At 50.4% G+C, this 19414-nt stretch overlaps 1 protein-coding gene and 1 non-coding gene across 5 annotated transcripts in view; one reads left to right on the forward strand and one right to left on the reverse strand.

Annotated features, from left to right (window-relative positions):
• The window catches only part of LOC122433121 (coiled-coil domain-containing protein 166-like), a 47547-nt gene extending 41475 nt beyond the window's left edge, over window positions 1-6072 (reverse strand). For 2 of the 4 annotated variants that reach the window (XM_043455699.1, XM_043455697.1), the window contains exons 1-2: window positions 5717-6072; window positions 3112-3261 (exon numbers count right to left, since the gene is read on the reverse strand). The gene's annotated coding sequence lies outside the window, so the exon portion shown is untranslated. The remainder of the gene's footprint in view (window positions 1-3111; window positions 3262-5716) is intronic. The other 2 variants (XM_043455700.1, XM_043455698.1) reach the window with 1 other exon arrangement.
• Window positions 3104-3264, forward strand: LOC122433669. The gene has a single exon (XR_006267158.1). It is a non-coding gene; the product is annotated as a U1 spliceosomal RNA (small nuclear RNA).
• Window positions 6073-19414: the final 13342 nt, after the last annotated feature.

The following is a 19414-nucleotide window of genomic DNA, read 5'->3' on the forward strand; positions in this document are numbered from 1 at the left end:
GTCAGTTAACATTCCAATCCCAAAGAAGGACAATGCCAAAGAATGTTCAGACTAACGTACAATTGTGCTCATTTCACACTGCTAGCAAGGCAATGCTCAAAATCCTTCAAGTTAGGCTTTAGCAGTACGTGAACCAAGAACTTCCAAATGTTCAAGGTGGATTTAGAGAAGGCTAAGAAACCAGAGATCAAATTGCCACCATTTACTGGATCACAGAAAATGCAAGAGCGTTCCAGAAAAACATCTACTTCTGCTTCACTAACTGTACTAAAGCCTTTGACTGTGTGAATCACAACAAACTGTGGAAATTCTCAGAGACGGGAATACTAGACCACCTTACCTGTCTCCTGAGAAATGTGTATGCAGGCCAAGTAGTAACAGAACCAGACATGGAACAACGGACTGGTTCCAAATTGGGAAAGGAGTATGTCAAGGCTGTATATTGTCACCCTGCTTATTTAACTTATATGCAGAGTACATCACATGACATGCTGGGCTGGATGAATCACAAGCTGGAGTCCAGACTGGAGAGAGATATATCAACAATCTCAGATATGCAGATGATACCATTCTAATGATAAAAAGCAAAGAGGAACTAAAGAACGTCTTGATAATGGTGAAAGAGAAGAGTGAAAAAGCTGGCTTAAAACTCAACATTCAAAAAACTAAGATCACAGCATCCAGTCCCATCACTTTATGGCAAATAGGGGGAAAAGTGCAAACAGTGACAGATATTTTATTTTTCTGGGCTCCAAAATCACTGCAGATGGTAACTGCAGGCATGAAATTAAAGACACTTGTTCTTTGGAAGGAAAACTATGACAAACCTAGACAGCATATTAAAAAGCAGAGATGTCACTTTGCCAGCAAAGGTCCATACAGTCAAAGTTATGGTTTTTCCAACAGCCACTGCACAGATGTGAGAGATGGACCATAAAGAAAGCTGAGTGCTGGAGAATGGATGCTTTGGAATTGTGGTGCTGGAGAAGACTCTTGAGAGTCCCTTGGAAAGCAAGGAGATCAAATCAGTCCATCTTAAAGGAAATCAACCATGAATATTCACTGGAATGACTGAAGCTTAATAGGGTTAGGGTTAACCTATTGGAAGCTGCAACGCGTTGGCCACCTGATGCGAAGAGCTGCCTCACTGAAAAAGACGCCGATGCTGGGGAAGATGGAGTCCAGGGGCAGGAGGGGGCAACAGAGGGTGAGGCGGCTGGGTGGCATCGCCGACCCAGTGGACAGGAGCCTACACGAGCTCCAGGAGAGACGGAAGGGCAGGGAAGCCTGGCGAGCTGCAGTCCAAGGGGCCACAGAGTCAGACACAACTCAGCAACTGAACAACAACAATCCCAAGTAATAACATCTGGGAATATGATGTATCTTTTTCTGGTGTTTTCTGAAACTGACCTCAGTATTCAGTGCAATTTGGATTATCTGAGAACATGCCGATTTATGACTAAGAGAAGGATTTGGGGGCACAGTGCAGACAGGCACAGTGAAAGGTGTCTATCAGTTTAGATTTAGCACAGAGCTGACATAATGCACCAACCAGGACACACCCAGCAGAGATCACTCACAGGCTGTGCAGGACTGAGAGCTTCAGAATGCTGTGCACAACAGCACCGGAGCATCACCTTTCCAAAATAAACTAACAGCGACTAAAATACATCTCTGCATTAGGTCTTCTGCTGAAATAAAATCACCCAGTGTCTTGGAAAAGAGCCATTCTCACCCATGGGACGTACCACAATCAGGATGTGGGGCATGTCACAAGAAATGGCTTATAGTTAAAGGATCAAAATTCTAAGAATGATTTCCTTGTTTAAAAAACTTTACAAATGTCACTCATTTGCATTCCAGTATGCTTGTGTGAGTGGGAAAGGGGTGAAGCTACAGCCAGTGGACAGGAAACTATAATCCTGTATTTGCTCACAGTAACTCAGACCATAAACAATCTGCCTGCACTGCAGGGACCTGGGTTGGATCCCTGAGTCGGGAAGAGCCCCTGGAGAAGGGAATGGCGACCCACACCAGTGTTCTTGCCTGGAGAATCCCATGGACAAGAGGAGCCTGGTGGGCTGGAGAATCCCATGGACAGAGGAGCCTGGTGGGCTGGAGAATCCCATGGACAGAGGAGCCTGGTGGGCTATAGTCCATGGGGTTGAAAAGAGTCAGACACGACTGAGCAACTGACATGTAACGTATATGCTCACAGACAGTAGAGAAGAGTGAACATTATCCATCCTGTGTGGCAGGTGAAAACGTTTGGAGACTCGCTGTTTTAAGTATGCCTTCTAAATGTATAACATAAAATACAGGACCTCAAATTAGTACTTTGAAATAATTTTAGTGAAGACTACAAGTCACAGAGGCCTGCGTTGAAATGCCAGCCTTCTTGATCCTACTTGGGCAAGTACTTGGACAAGTTACCTAAGCGGCTTGAGCCTTACTTTGCTAATGCTACTTAAGAATTAACTAGGAATTAACCTACACCTTGCACGGTCGTATAGAGAACGTGGCACAGAGGTGTTCACTATTACAGAGTAACAATTAGGAGCAGAGACCCAGTCCTCCATCTCTGTGTCCCTTCAGTTACCTAACCTTACTAGTTTCCTAGTCTATAATACGATCACCTTTTAGAATTAGGGTGTTGTAAAGATTAAATGTCTTACAACACTGCCCGGCAAGTAGCACACACTAGCTACGTGTTAGTTACTATTAACATCATTATCATCACCACCACTGAAATGTTAAGTAAACATTGCCACATTATCAGATTCATTACTTTTCTACTATATGAAAAAATGCTCCTTGAAAATTAACCTTATTTAGTGAACTGATTATAATATAGGATGAACTCACACACTCAAAAGAGTTTTTATGCTGATTTTTAGAAACTTTAAATATACAAGAAATTATCTGAATTACCATTGGTCATGAATGTTGACAAGATATATACAACAAATATCCATTTTCAGTGAACATATCCCTTCACGGAACTAAAGCATATCACAAACTGATATGTCTATTGTAGTTTCTCCCCAAAGATTTCAAAGCAGTTTAAAATAATTATATATAGCAATTCTCAAAACTTACAAGTATACTTACCTGGCAGAGGAGATACCATTATCAAGAAGGTGGTTCTCCCAGGGCGAGGCTCACCCATTGCACTCCGTGTTGACCTCTGCGATTTCCTCAAATAGGGGAAACTCGACTGTGTAATTTATGGTAGTGGGGGACTGCGGGCGCCGCTTTCCCCTGAAAAAAAAAACTTACAAGTTACCAGAGAAAATTGCATCTGAGAGCAATCAACATCTTTCTCTAAAACTTTTGCTACCTAATTCCAAAGTGCTACAGTCTAACTGTTGCAAACCTGCCACTCATCCAATCAGTCGGAACACTGACTGCATGTCCACTGCACAGGCAGGCACTGGGCCAAACCCTGAGACCACAGCGACAGTGGGCGCCGCCAACACTGTGATTAAATGTTCCTGAAATGCTGTTTTCCTTAAACAGTGAAAAGAGTAAATTGTATGTTCCAACACTGGAGTGCATTAATAGTTAAGAGTTAAGTAACTTCATAAAAGTGACAGTACAATATTTTCCCCAAGGAGACTAGGATTAAATGAAATAAGCATCCGTCTCTACTGCTCAATTACTAAGTAAAGGTAAATGACCACTTTAAATGAGTCAAATAACCTCAAGAATGACACTATTTTTCACCCATCTGAAGGAGAAAGTTTTGAGAAAATCTTAAGTTAGCTGTTACATGTCACTTGTAATCTATCAGAAATAAAGTACATTCACTCAGTTTCACTCAGCATCTGAAACTGAATTTTTGCTGGGGCGACTAGGGTCAATTTACTAATCATGCCTTCCTTTGATCAACCATTTTTTCTTAGGAGAGAAAAATCTAGCCTTAATGCAATCATCAAACAATCTAGAATTCATACTTTTTATCCTACATTTTACAAAACAAGATTTTTCTCAAGTAGCTACCTGTTAAAGTTTTAAAGAATTTAACATATATATTACCCAGCAAAATTGCTCTGCCCAAAAAAAAAAAAAAATGCAATCTTGACTCCAAGTTAAGTAATCTTAGTGCTTCAAGTGGTCATCCAAAACCTGAAAGTGGACAAACAGCCAACCACCTTTTTAGTACCTACCTCTCCAGAAGAAAGGGCTGTTAGACAAATGCTATTAATATTGACAGCAATTGTATCAAACTGACACGCAGGAAGGTGCACTTCAGGATTAAGTACCTTCCTTGGAGTTCATTATTATGAACTATGAATGTCACATTAGAAAAACTGCTGTCATTTCATTTTATGAATGCTGAATCAGGTAGCTTTAGTTAACTGCAACACTTTACAAACAGGCTATCAAGTAAGCCCCAATTACCAAGTTGTTCCAGACACAGAGCTTCTGTTTCTATTATTAAGTGTAATTAAAGAATTAAAAGGATCAGTTTATTTTTCTTGATACATTAGTCTAAAACGATCTGCAATAAGTCTCTGAACACCCAAGTGACTGAAATTCCTTGAGCTATACAAAACACTCCTCTGGAATGCCAGTCTTCCAAATGGCAAGACTCTAAGAACACACAACTGATACACATTCTCCACATTACACATGAAGGAGTAAAAAGATTTCAAACTCAGTAAATTTACAGGAGGGAGGGGAGAAAAAGTGAAAACAAATGCCCCAAGTCTTTGTCTTCTCCAGAATGGCATTTTGTAGCACTGCAAGAATTCAGGCATTTCATCAGTATTCTGCACACTGGGGGACATTCAGGAACTGCTGGTGACAGATGAGCCGACAAGAAGCTTCACCAACAAACAGTATTAAAAGGTAATGTTGCAAATCAGTCATGGAACAGCGGGAGAAGGAATGTGGAGGAGTTCAAAGAGTAACAATCTTCGGCCAAATTTTACATTCAGAGCAAATCAATCACACACTCCTCCAGGGAAAAAAAAGAGAGAGAGAGAGATTTGGTGTGACCCAGAATAACCATGAGGACCACACACACACACACACACAGAGCAAGTGCCACTTCCACTACAGTTTGACAGTCATGCATTTGGATAATTATAGTAGAAACGTGTGTTTTGGAAACACAGCTAAGACCACACCCTAGGACCGAGAACCGGGACTTTAAATGCTAAGGATCTGCGGTCCACGCAACACCTGAATCGGGCGGTATCGTGGCACAGGTGGAAGGGGTCGGGGCACCAAGTTCAAGGCAGGTGATCAGGAGGGCCGCGTGTCCGGGCGAGGCCTGGTGGAGTCCGAGGGAGAAGGGGGTGTGGATCCGGGGACCAGCACCGAGAGGGAAGGCGGCCGCTGGGAGGAACGTGGGAGCTCCGGGTCGGGGGACGACCATAGACGCGGGAGGGGAAAGCGCCCGGAGCCAAAGGCCACGGGCGGAGGCAAGACTGGGCACGGGAAAGGGCGGCGAGCACGCGCGGGGAGACGCGAGGGGAAGGAGGCAGGGGCGGAGAAAGGCACAGCCGAATGAATGAGCGCCAGGGCGGCCCGGGGCGCGGAGGAAGGGCCCGGGGCGCCCGCGGAGATGCCGCCGCACGCCAGGGGTGGGCGCCGGGGTGGGCGCCGGCCCCACCGCGCCCGCCTCTCCGCCAAAATGGGGTCGCGGAGCAGACGAGCCAGGGGTGTGAGAGAAGCGAGGAAAACGGGAAAAAAATAAACCACTCACCCTCCCCGCGAGCCTCCAGGCGCTCTCTCTCAGCCCCGTTCCTCCGCCCTCCACGAGCCGCGGCGGCAGCTCTTCAGCAGCGCTAGAGGGAGCCCCGGGCCCGGAGCGGGGCAGCGGCGGCGGCCGGACCGGGAACCCCTCCGCACCTGCCCCTGTGGCGGAGCCGCGACGAGCCAGGCGGGGGCGGCGGCAACGGCGGCAACGGGCGGCAACGGCTCCCGCGAGCGGGGAGGGCAAATGACCCGGATGTACAGGGTAACGGCGAGGAGGGGGAAGGGGCAACGCCAGGAAGTGAGCGCCGCGGACCTCTCCGGCCGTTCGCATGCGCCGCGCGCCCGCCCCGCAAGGTAAACCGTCTTCCTTCCCCGCCCCCTTTGCTCCCGCCCCTCCCCTAGGGGGCGGGGCGAGGCAGGAGACAGGTGGTCTGGAAGGCTCCGCGAGGAGAGGAAGGGGGCGCGGCTACCTTCTCCGCTACCCCGCCCTCCTTAAAGGGGCAGCACCTTAAAGGCTGAGATGGCTTCTGGGTGGACCCGCGTCTTGCAGCCTTCTCATTTTACAGATGGAAAACTGAGGCTCAGAGGTGACAGTGACCTGCCTCAGGTCAATAAGCTCAGAAATGGCAGAAACTGGAACTCGAGACTCGCAGATCTGGACTATGCTGAACCCATCAAAGTCGCCACATCCCATCACCGCCCCCCTACACGTGGGTGGGTGGGCACGCCTTTCCTCCAGGTGCTGATTGAGACTCAAACTCCCAGATACTACAGATGAGCTTGGCAGGCTCCCCAGGGCCAAGAGGTACACCGTTATCTCCTCCGATGGTATCGTGGAGACGCCCTTGGGAGGTGTTAAATAATCAGTCTGAGAACAGAAATCAGGCGCCACCTGAGACTTGCATGGTGCTACACATAGCACTTTCAGATAAATGAGACTCTGTTCTGGGGTCTGGTCGGATTCAGCCCCCTGGCCAGAACAGGCTTTGCTCCTGGAAGCTTCCGGTTAAATGAGCTGGAGGTGCCAGAGAAACCCCGGGGGCCACCAGAAGCTGGGAGAGGCGAGAGGCGGGAAGGACCGTCCCCGGGAGCCTTTCGGGGAGGGGGTCTGGTACAGCTTGCTGTCAGGCCTCTGGAGCTGGCAGAGAATGAATTTCTGTTGTTTTAAGCTGTCTAGTTTGTGCCAATTTGTTTGGTGGCCACAGGGAACGAACGCACTTACTCTGTTATTTGTAAAATGCAATAAACCCTCATAACCCCCTCAGCAACACAGCCACGGCAGCCACCCACGCTTAACCCTTTGTCCTGTATCCCGTGCCCCTGCTCCCCCATCCAGGTGATTTTCATCTCCAATTTGTAATTTTTGCCAATTTAACAGGCACCATCACATCCTCCAGAACTTGGACCTGCCTCCCCTGATGGCCAGTGACCAAAGTCACTTCCTGGTCCTCACTGGCCAAGGGGGTCTCCTCTGGGCGGAGGTGCAAGCTGTGTCTCTGTATTCAGGACATTGACCTTTCCTTGGTTATGTTTGCAGCAAGATAACTTGTCCCAGTTTGTAACTAGTCTCTTGGTTTCTTCTGATGAGCAAAATTTCACATAGGATGCAGGATTCCAATGAAAAAATGAATGAGAGAATGAATGAATGAATGAGTGAGTGAGCTGTTTTCAGTCCTGGCTTTTCCACCCATGGCAGTGAGGTCCCTGCAGTCCAATGGGACCCAGCTTCCTTACTGTTAGCACAAGGACCTGAGTCTTATTCCTGGCCCAGCCTTCCCCACCTGGCTCTCTGATGCCACAGTATCTGCTGCACTGCTGGGGAAGAGCCTTGAGGATTACTAGGAGCTTCTTAGACAAAGCAATTTCTAAGCCTCTTTAAATCCTTTCTGAAACATGCTGGCATATAAATAAATAAACAGTTCCAAAGCAATTTCCATCTGCCCTCCCCAAGCTGAGACTCTTCCAAGCTGCTGGCCAAGAGTTCCTGAAACCGCCTCGAGCCCCGGGGCTGGCCCGAGGGCCTGCACGGAGGCACCTGTCCCCCCCTCCCCCGGCCCAGCAGCACCCTCTCTGAACACCAGCCTCTCTGCAGCCGGGAGCAACTGGACTCTGTAGACAAGTAATCTCTTTATGGGCTGTTTCATTGCGAATCGTCACCAGACAACTATTAATCTTCAATCATACTTTTATCAAGTGTTTATGTTTTTTTTCCTGTCTCTCTCCCCAAGACTGGGAATATCCATATAGCAGCTGTCATGGGTCGTTACCAACTGCATCTTCCCCGCTATTACAGCGAAATAAAGCCAGATAGCGAGAGACTAGAGGCGCCGTCCGATCAACAGCTTATCTGGGGATCCGAGGGCTGCCAGCGAGATGATATTGCTCTGTCACATCTGGGCATGTGTCCCCCCTGTGAACAAAGGACGCGGCAAACGGACGCTGTCGCCCCACGGCGGCCCGTGCCCAGCACCAGACCATGACCGTCCCAGCCCAGGGGTGCGGGTCCCTCCAGGGACAGGTGGCAGACGGGGAACTGGAGGGCCAGGCAGTGGGACAGCCTCTGCATTACCACTTAGACGGAGCAGGAAACGGAGACCGTCATCCCTTGCTCAGAAGCTGGCGCAGGCATCACCGGAGCCCAGCCCAGGGGTGCGGGTCCCTCCAGGGACAGGTGGCAGACGGGGAACTGGAGGGCCAGGCAGTGGGACAGCCTCTGCATTACCATTTAGACGGAGCAGGACACGGAGACCGTCATCCCTTGCTCAGAAGCTGGCGCAGGCATCACCGGAGCCCAGCCCAGGGCACGGAGCACCAGCGCCATCAGCCCGTGTGAGAGGGAGCGGATGGGGGCAGAGACAGCTGCAGCGAGGACGGCGGCTCTGCCGGCCAGAGTGACCACAGGCAGTGAAGGCCCGGCTGGCACCGGCCCCTAGGGCCGCCACCAAATTCCTAAGCCTGTGCAGCTCTAGACAACAGAGGTCCGCTCCCTCGGGGCCTGGAGGCCGGAAGTCCAGAGCCAGGGCTCCTTCTGGGGGCCCAGGGGGAGGACCGGTCCAGCTCCCAGGGGCGGCAGGACGCCCCCGACCCTCCTAGGGCGGCAGCACCTTGCACCAGTCTCTGCCTCATCGGCACGTGTTGCCGGCTCCCTGCCTGCCTGTCCAAGTTTCATCTTCTCAGGTCCTTGCATTAGGTCCTCCCCGACTCCAGGAGGACCTCCCCTTCCTCTGATTGATTACGGCTGCAAAGTTGATATTTCCAAATAAGGTCACACTCACAGCTGCTGGGGATTACGACCTCTACAGATGTTTCTGGGCTACACAAGTCAGCCGAGGCCTGGAACCGCCGGCCGTCCGCTGGGTACTGATCCTGGTGGGGAGGGGTCCTTCCCCGGGGCCCCTCCACTGGGTGGTCTACAGCCTAGCGCAGGCAGCAGCTCTCCAGGGTCTTCCCCAGCAAGGAGAGGCCGTCCTGGGCAGCCTGCCCCTCCACACCCACTGTCCTTCACTGAATCTCCCTCTGTGTTCCTTCAGGGTCACACCAGGGGACGGGCATCCAGACCCCCACCGTCAGTCTGGAGAGGGAAGCAGACCTTCTCAATCCACACCCTGGGAGCCACAGACTAATCCGTGACGTCACCGCTGTCCACAGGGACGCCTCATCTGAGGCCAAGCCCAGCCCTTGGACGGCCAGGCCGCGGCTCTCGTGGAGGGAGGGGTGGAGGGAGGGGGACAGAGAGGAAGGCGGGGGTGGCCGAGAGGAGGGGGGGGGAGGTAGAGCTGCGCCACGGGGTGGGGCCTTCATCCCCCTCTGTTGACCTCCAGATGTGAGCAGCGTGTTCGGGGCTTGAGCCCGACACCCAGAGAGAAGGTCGGAGACAAAACTGAACCGAAGCACGCCCACCTGACACTGGCCCGTCCGGAGGGAGCGCTCCCTGCCTGCCACCTCAAGCCCATGTGGGGAGGCCTGGGCTGCCTCTCCCCTCTCTGGGGCCGGTCCTTCTGCAAACAGAAGAGCCTGCTGGGCTCAGGGGCCCTTCCAAAGGCCCCCACCCTCCTGGGAAGGGACTGGAGAAGGCGGAGGTCAGGAAGGGACTGACCCTCTGCTTTCTGCGTCTCCCCTGCAGCCCAGATGCAGCCTCAGAACCTTTCTCAACCCCCGGCTCCGGGCATTGTTGACCAACTGGCCCACAGGCACGGTCCACCTGCCAGCCTGAGCCATCCAGTGAGAGCGCTGAGGCGCGAACAGCAGGCAGCTGAGGCGGGATCCGCTCCGAGGGGACTCTGTGTGCCGAGAGCCAGGGTGGCCCCACCCCGGGACTCAAGCTCAGGGCGGGCAGCGGGAGCCAGGCGTGCAGAGCCCCGCAGGAGCCACGCTGCCGAGGGAGGGGTCCTGTGTTTCAGGGACAGGCTGGCAGTGTCATCGGGGTGAGACGGGAGGTGTGCATGGGCCTGATGGGCCCAGACAGAGGGGCTCCCGGAAGGCTCGTGGGAGCCCCTCCCGGCCACCGGCCAGCAGAACGCTGTTTGCTCCTTTCTCAGCAACCAGGCACAGTGGTCCCTGCCCCCCCGCCCCCCGCCACTCCCTCCCGGAGGATCTCGGCCAGTGAGAGTTCAGTTCAGTCACTCAGTCTTGTCTGACTCTTTGTGACCCCATGGACCGCAGCACGCCAGGTCTCCCTGTCCACCACCAACTCCCAGAGCTTGCTCAAACTCATGTCCATCGAGTCGGTGATGCCATTCAACCATCTCGTCCTCTGTCGTCCGCTTCTCCTCTTGCCTTCAATCTTTCCCAACATCAGGGTCTTTTCCAGTGAGTCAGTTCTTCACATCAGGTGGTCAAAGTATTGGAGTTTCAGCTTCAACATCAGTCCTTTCAATGAATATTCAGGACTGATTTCCTTTAGGATGGACTGGTTGGATCTCCTTGCAGTCCAAGGGACTCTCAAGAGTTTTCTCCAACACCACAGCTCAAAAGCATCAATTCTTCGGTGCTCAGCTTTCTTTATGGTCCAGCTCTCACATCCATACATGACCACTGGAAAAACCATAGCCTTGACTAGATGGACCTTTGTCAGCCAGTGACACACAAAGGCCAACGCACGGCTGCTCCAGACTGGACACGCTCCCTCCACACCCTCGCTGCTGCCAACACCTTCGAACTTTAATTAACACAATGACAAGCAGCCCCAATGAAATCAAACATTGAAGGGTCTGACCACTCATAGCCAGCTAGCCTCCGGCTCCCTAGACGCCGTCGGCAGGACGGGCAGGCGCTGGGAAAGCCCACAGGACGAGGCTGGAGGGTGCTGAGGGGGAGGAGTCTGGTTGCCAGTGGCCCCAAGCGCCACCCTCTGCCCTGGTCCTCCGCAGCCAGTGGCGTGGGGCCAAGGGGCAAGTCCTCATGGTCGCTCTTCCAGAAAGTGGGGGAGGTCCGACACCCACGGGGCTGCTGTGGGTGGGAACTTGCTTGTTAGGATTAAAAAACATAGGTTATTTAAACTGTTACTTCTCATAATTCACCGAATATTATTACAGGTCAGGATGATCCCTCTGTTAACATATTGAGTACATCCATTAGTGTTGTAGAAAACTTCATATATAATTCAGTAAGAATTCGAAGTATACCTAAGCAGACCGTCGGGCTGTGGGAGGTTTCCGTCGTGCACCTGCAGCCGCGAGGTCCTTCCAAGCAGGCTCGGTGACGTGTGTCCTGCTTGGTCCCCTGACTGTCCGGCCTTACAAGCATGATGCTCTGTCTGCTTGGAGAGAGACCCTGGGCTCAGCTCGGGGAGTGGGAAGCCAAGGCCGTCCAGGCAGAGAAAGGAGGTGGTCCTGGCTCAAAAAGGTGCAGCTGGGCTTCACACTCACGTGGGCGCCGAGCCTGCCTGTCCCCTGGGATGCCCACTGCCTTCCCCAGGGACCGTGAGCACCCACGCAGACAGCTCTCCCTCCACCTCCCGGGGTACCTGTCCCAACTCCGGGGTGCCACCCCCTTGGTGCCACCCTGCACGAGTCCCTCCGCGGGGACCCACCACCTTGGGATCAGGGTGCAGCTGGTTGCCCCCAGAAGACAGCGAATGCCGGGGACACACAGTAGGTCCTCGGAGAGGAAGCTGACCACCTGAGCCACCCAGACACCAAGCAGGGATGGGGCCCCCGGGCGAGGCCCGGCCGCAGCCAGGGACAGGCCCAGGGCCCACGTGAGGCGGGGAGCTCACAGCTGGGCAGGCTGCCCCGTTCAGACCGAGGCCTCACCAGGTCCAAGCCCTGAGTCACAGCTTGGGAGCCAGCCTGCCAGGCCAAGCGTTCCCCACTGGCAGTCTGGAGGCAAATCGTGGGGCTGCCCGCCACCCCACACCATCTCCCTCCCTCCTTCCCCCTCCCTCCTTCTCTGTCTCTCCACAACATACTCACAAGTCTTAAGTAACTTTCCTGACAGCATTTTCATGATTTAAAAACAATACGCCTAGGACACTAATCCCAAACACAAAGGGACACGATTATGAAGAAACTTAGACCTCAAAGTACAGTGGGGAGGTGAAAACCTGCCTCTGAGTGGAAGATCTTTGACTTCTCTTGTGGGAAGAGATGTGGTTATCTCTAATAAGTGATAGCCCCCCCCCAAAAAAAACTCACCCTTTCCTCATCTATGCTGGCTCTAGGAATTGCAGGATCCACAATGTACATCCATCCACCCACCCGTCCACCCAACCACACTAATGTATTCATCCATCTGTCCCTCATCACCAGCCAATCTGTCCATCTAGGCATCATCACCCACCCACCCATCCATCTACCCATTAATCCATCCATCCCCCCATCCGTCTATCTATTCCTCTCCCCACGCATTGCCTGCCTTCCCATCCTTTCACCCCAGCATGCCTCCATGCCTGTATCTGTCCATCATCTGTCTCTCCAACCATTTGTCCATTAATCTTCCATCATCCACCACCCATTTTTCCATTCCAGCCTTCCAACTTTCATCATCATCATCATCCACCCATCCACCCATGCATCCACCCATCCACCCATCCACTCATCCATCCTTCCATCCACTCACCATTCATCCATCCATCTACCCATCCAGCCATCCACTCAACCATCATCCATCCACCCATCCATTCACCCATCTACCCATCCACTCACCGTTCATCCATCCATCTACCATTCATCCATCCAGCTATCCACCCATCCAGCCCGCCAGCCAGCCAGCCACCTAACCATCCACTATCCACTGAGTGAACACTAATTAAGCCCCCTAATATGCCCGAATGTACCAGGTACTGAGGATAAAGAAAGGTTAAAAAGTAGTGGCCCCTGCTCTCTGAGCACACTGTTTTCCTATTTATCTGTCAAATTAAAATAAACACATGTGCCTGATGAAGTCATCCACTGCCAGGCCCAGGTCTTCCTGTCCAGCCTCATCATTTAACAGCAACTTTACGGCCAGTCTGTCCCACAACAAAACTGGATCGCTCACTGTCCCCCAAAGTCCTGCTGCCCCTCTTACTTCAGAGACACTGCTCACACTGTCTTCTCTCTGTGATGCCCTTTCTCCTATCATCTTTCTCCACCAACCTTCTAGCCCCACACCAATGCCTTATTTAACACCCCCTCCTCCAGGAAGTCTTCCCTGATTCCCTCATTAAGACGAGCTGGCTTCCTTCTCTGACAGCAATGGTAGAGACCACTGCCTGCCTCTGCCCTACAGAACGCTTGGGTCTCGTGTGAGCTGGAGGGTGTGGCTGGGACAAGTCAGAGGACAGCTGGGAGCATTTTCTCTTCTTTTGGGAGACTTCTCCTTTATCTCTCCTTCTGGAATGTTTATTTCAACACAAATCAAGTAGTGCTCAAGAGCAACTTCCATGCCTTGACTGCGCTGTGGCGTCTTCCCTCCAGGTGTGCGGGGATCTCCGGGCCGCCAATGCTCCAGAACCTGCCGGGCGGGCTGCAGTCACTGCCCAGCGTCCTCTTGTGGGGACAGCATGTCGGCCAACCTTCAAAGCCTTTGGGGCCCCAAGAGCCTCAGACACAGGGCAAGCCCTCAAGTCTGTGCGACAGCGTGGGACAGTCTGCCCTGGGGTCCCTGGCCTGATTGGGATGCCCACCCCTGGAATCACAACCCCAGCTTCTCCAGATGTACGAGCCCCTCCTCCACCCCGTCTGGAGCCTGCTCCTCCCCCCATGCTCATATGCCCAGGACCAGGGCTCTTTAACGTTTTCTGTGAAGGTCCACAGAGGAAATGCTCCCACTTGTGCAAGCCTTCCTTCGCCGTAACCGTTCAGTTCCGCTCCTACAGCCCCAGGGCAGCCATGGAAGACGGGCAAGCACGGGGTGCGACTGTGGCCTGGGACACCTTCATCCACGGGGCCCACGAGGCCAGGCCCGCCCTCCACACACCCACCGGGCAGCTGGCAGAGAGGGCAGGGCCCCCCACCTGCTCCTGCCAGAAGTCTCTGCTCACGTGAGGGTCTCCATCCGGCACTCCGAGCTCTGGTCATTGAGGACCGTGCCTGAGTGTCTGTCATCTCAGCCAAAGCTGCCCAGCATTTAGGGAGAGCTGGCATCACGACCCTGGTCCTTCCTCAGGAGACTCGGCCTCAGGGAGTCACCTCGTCTGGGTGCTCAAGGGTGCGGGGATGGCGCCTGCTGCTGAGTGGCAGACCCTGCGGGTGGAGTCAGGCTGCCACAGGGCCTGGTGCCCACTGCCCGCCTCACCACCACAGGTCAGGCTCTGGGGACAAAAGGGGCCTTGAAGGAGATCACACATTCACATGCTGCCCATTTCACGATGGACAGCAGAGACCAGAGCTGTTCCCTGAGCCCAGAGCACACAGCGGTGGGGGCGGCCAGAGGCACACCCCGTCCCCAGGCAGGTGGACGCAGCATCTCCCTCCCACCTGGGTTTGAGCAAGCAGGCGCCTTGCTCAGGACACCCTCCCCACCAGCCCACATTGTCTCAGCAACCCCCCGACCCCAGCGGTTGCTGCCCCCTCGTGCTCACAGAGAGTGAGGACGCACAACTGCATCTGACCCCCCAGCCCCCGAGCTCCACTGGATAAGCCTGAGTGTGCATCCTCTGTGAGCCCTGTCCAGCCCGCAGTGACACATGTGGATCTCGGTGACCACGTGGACGCTCGGTGACCACGTGGACGCTCGGTGACCACGTGGATGCTCGGTGACCACGTGGACGCTCGGTGACCACGCGTGGAGGCTCGGTGACCACGTGTGGATGCTCGGTGACCACCACGTGTGGATGCTTGAGAAAGCTGAGCGCCGAAAAATTGATGCTTTTGAACTGTGGTGTTGGAGAAGACTCTTGAGAGTCCCTTGGACTGCAAGGAGATCCAACCAGTCCATCCTAAAGGAGATCAGTCCTGGGTGTTCACTGGAAGGACTGATGCTGAAGCTGAAACTCCAATATTTTGGCCACCTGATATGAAGAACTGACTCATTTGACAAGACCCTGATGATAGGAAAGATTGAGGGCAGGAGGAGAAGGGGACGACAGAGGATGAGATGGTTGGATGGCATCACTGACTCAATGGACATGGGTTTGGGTGGACTCCGGGAGTTGGTGATGGACAGGGAGGCCTGGCGTGCTGCGGTTCCTGGGGTTGCAAAGAGTCAGACACGACTGAGCGACTGAACTGAACTGAAAAAGAAAAAAGAAGCAAAGAAATACAAGTCTGGACACAAAGGAGAGGGTAAGAGGAATCACTTCACTTTACCCACATCACTCTGCCCCCAAGGCAGCCCAACTCAAGTGAAAGAGAGGTTTTCTCAGCAGTGATTTCTCCTGCAAGGGAAGGGAGAGCATGGGACTGAGTGGCCAGCCTTCCCAGTTGTGTAGGATGTAGGGGAAGGGGCTTGTTCCTCTCTCACCCCACCCATAGTTACCGAATCCTGAGTCCAGGACCAGAGGACGGGAAGAAGCTGGGTGAGTGGAGATAGGATTCTGAGGGCTTTAAAGGGATGCAGATCCTACTAGCTGCATCGGGACTCCATCCGGAAGCCTGCCCGTGTGTCGCTGTGAAAGCCTCGCTGGCCAACTGACCCACAGGCGCCCTCAGTGCTCCAGCTGCCTTACCTACACCACCCGACCCCTCTGTGGCCAGGTCCCTGTGCGTGCTCCTGACAGCAGCAGTGAGAGCAAACTGCGGTGGACAGCTAGTGAGAACACTCAGGAAGCTAGCCTCAATCTGTGAGCCGGGGACAGAGGACAAGCTTGGCGGTGCCAAAGCTAAAGCACCATCTTTGGGAAAACAAAAGAGAAACTGTCAGAACTTTGCAGGATCCAGAGAAGACATAGAAGCTTAGGAATTCTGCCACAAGAGGGAGCAAGAAGCACAGAGTAGATCTACCCCATAAGGTCTGAGAAAGCCTCAGAATCGGTAGTAAAAACTGGAGAAGATGACCGCTACTTTACGAGTGAAACTAGCAAAGCAAAACTCCAAGGAACGTGAAAGATGAAGGTAACATCACACCACCAAATGATCACAAGAATCTGCCAGTAACCAAATCCAGAGACACGGAGATCTTCTATTCACCCAATAAAGAATTCGAGTAGCTGTTTTAGGGAAACTTAAGTGAGTTTCAAGAAAACACAGAATGACAATTCAGTAAAATCGGGAAAACAATCTACAAACAAAACGAAAGGTTTAACAAATACATAGAAATCACAAAAAAGAACAAAACAGAAGTTCTGGGCACTTCCCTGGTGATACAGTGGTTTAAATCCACCTTCCAATGTAGGGGACTCAAGTTTGATCCCTGGTTGGAAAACTAAAATCCCACACATCCAGAGGGCAATTAAACCCTGGTGCAGCAACAACTGAGCCCACATGCTGCAACTACTGAAGCCCACACACTCTAGAGCCAGTGCTCCACAGCTAGAGAAGCCCTCGGACCACAACTAGAAAGTAGCCCCTGCTTGTTTGCAACTAGAGAAAGCCCTCATGCAGCAATGGCAATGAAGATCCAGTGCAGACAAAATAAATAAATAAACAGAAGTTCTGGAGCTGAAGCATACAATGAATGAAATGAAAAATGCAGTAGAAAGCAACCACAGATGGATCAACAGAAGATTCTGTGAGACAGAAGATAGGAAACTAGAGATTATCCAGTTAGAGATCAAAGAGAAAGGAATGAAAGGAACCTATGTGGTCCATGGATCCATAAAAAAAAAAGAAGTATTTTCCAAATTATTAGTTTCAAAAGGAAAAGAGAAGGAGAAGGCAGAAAGTTTATTTTAAGAAGTAATGTCTGAGAACTTCCTAAATCTGTGGAGCAATCTGGATATCCAATTTTGTGAAGCTCATGGGTCACCTAACAAAGTCAGCTTAAAGAGATCCTCTCCAAGGCGCATTAAAAAAAAAAACAAACTATCAAAACTCAAAAACCAAGACAGAATCTTAAACACAGCAAGAAGGTGGGGAAAAAAGCCTGTAACTTACAAAGGACCTCCTTCAAGCTATCAGCGGATTCTCAGCAGAAAACTTAAATGCCAGAAGACAGTGGGATGATACACTCAAGAGTGTTCAAAGGAAAAAGCAAAACAAAACCTGCCAACCAAAAGTACTTTACTGGCAAATCTGTCCTTCAGGAATGAAGGTGAGATAAAGCCTTTCCCAGAAAAATCAGAACCTGAGGCAATTCATCACCACTAAACCTGCTTTATAAGAAATGCTGAAAGGAAGTTTCCAAGCTGAAATGAAAAGATACTCATTAGTAACATGAAAACATGTGAAAATATACAACATACGGATAAAAGTAAGTATACAGTCAATTCAGAATATCTAAATACTGTGATATGATGAAGTGTTAACCACTTAGCTCCTTTTGCTTGGGGGTTTTGTTTTTTCCTTTCAGCACTCTTGAATATATCATCCCACTGTCTTCTGGCATGTAAGTTTTCTGCTGAGAAGCCACTGATAGATTAAGGGAGTTCCTTTGTTATTAAGGTTAAAGAACAAGAGTATTAGAAATACCTACAACTATAATAATTTGTTAATGAATAGATGAAATAAAAGAGATAAATTATGACATCAGAAAGATAAAAGGTGGAAGTAGGGGGGAAGAGTTTTTGTCTGCAATTGAAATTAAACTGCTATCAGCATAAAATAGATGGTTATATCTATAGGACATTATGTGCAAGTCTCATGCGCAAGCCTCATGGTAAACACAAAGCAAAAAGCTACAGTAGATTCACAAAAGCTGAAAATGGCTTTAGTGTAGTCAACAAAGCAGAAACAGTCAACAAAGCAGAAGTGAATGTTTTTCTGGAATTCTGCTTTTTCTATGATCCAACGGATGTTGGCAATTTGATCTCTGGTTTCTTTGCCTTTTCTATTCATAACGGAAAAGAATATAAAATATAAAATATCTTGTGGCTCAGCTGGTTAAGAATCTGCCTGCAAAAAAAAAAAAGAATCTGCCTGCAATGTAGGAGACCTGGGTTCGATTCCTGGGTTGGGAAGATTCCCTGGAGAAGGGAAATGCTACCCACTCTACCATTCTAGCCTGGAGAATTCCATGGACTGTATATTCCATGGGGTCGAAGAGTCGGACACGACTGAGTGACTTTCACTTCACTTTCATATACAGACAGATATACATATGAATTACTTTGTTATACAGCAGAAATTAACATTGTAAATCAACTACATACTGCAATTTTCAAAGTGCAGCTTAAAGTATGTCACATCATGTCATGGTATATTTCTCATTGTTTAGTCGCTAAGTCGTGTCAGACTCTTTCATGACCCCATGGTATATTAGCACTATGTAAAACCAAAGAGAGACCAACACCTTTCAACTAAAAGACATTATCATGTAAAAGAAATCTATTATTTCTGAAATTTAAATCCAGGTAGTATCATGTTAGCTACTGGAAAGTTAACAAGCAGTTGCTCATTTTTCTTCTGGTTGATGAACGCCTTCCCAGCCAATAAAGGAATCAATAAGTTCATTAAGTTATTGACTTAATAAAGAAAAAAAATACTAATCTGGGGTGTGAAATGGCTTTCTCTGAGAAACTATATTGTTACCATTACCTAATCCCTATCTCATATCAAGGACTCGCCACACCATTGATTTTCAACAATCCACTGCTGAAAGTCTTTGATCTGTGCTCCTATATAAGAACTACTTTTTACTATCAGGAAGTAAAGCAGACATTTCTTCCATAAAAAGAATAACTTAAAAAAATATATTTTCTCAAAAATATCCTGTGGTTTGGAACTTCTCTGGTAGTGCAGTGGCAAGGACTTGGTGCTTTCACTGTCAGGGTCTGGGTTCAATCCTTAGTGGGGGAGCTAAGATCCCATAAACCCCTGGGTGCAGCTAGGGGTGGGGGGGGGGAGATGTTAATGAGTTACTGTGTTGAAAAATTGTAAAACGCGGCAATTTTCCATTTTAAACAAGATTCACTAAGAAGTGTATTTTAATACTATTATTGATGTTTGTTTCCATTAAGACCAAGAATGTAAAACTGTAACAAATTCTGGTTTTGTTACAAATACTCTACAATAAGCTCAAAACAATGTAAATTAAATACACCAATTTTTCAATATTTTTTCAACTAATTTAACACTATAAGGAAAATTAAAATTTCCTTGGTGGTCCACGGGTTCTACTGCAGGGGGCAGGGTTCTATTCTTGGTAGAGGAAGATCCCACATGCCTCACGGAGTGGCAAAAAAAAA

Source organism: Cervus canadensis, chromosome 32, assembly GCF_019320065.1.
Source record: "Cervus canadensis isolate Bull #8, Minnesota chromosome 32, ASM1932006v1, whole genome shotgun sequence".
NCBI classification, from domain to species: domain Eukaryota; kingdom Metazoa; phylum Chordata; class Mammalia; order Artiodactyla; family Cervidae; genus Cervus; species Cervus canadensis.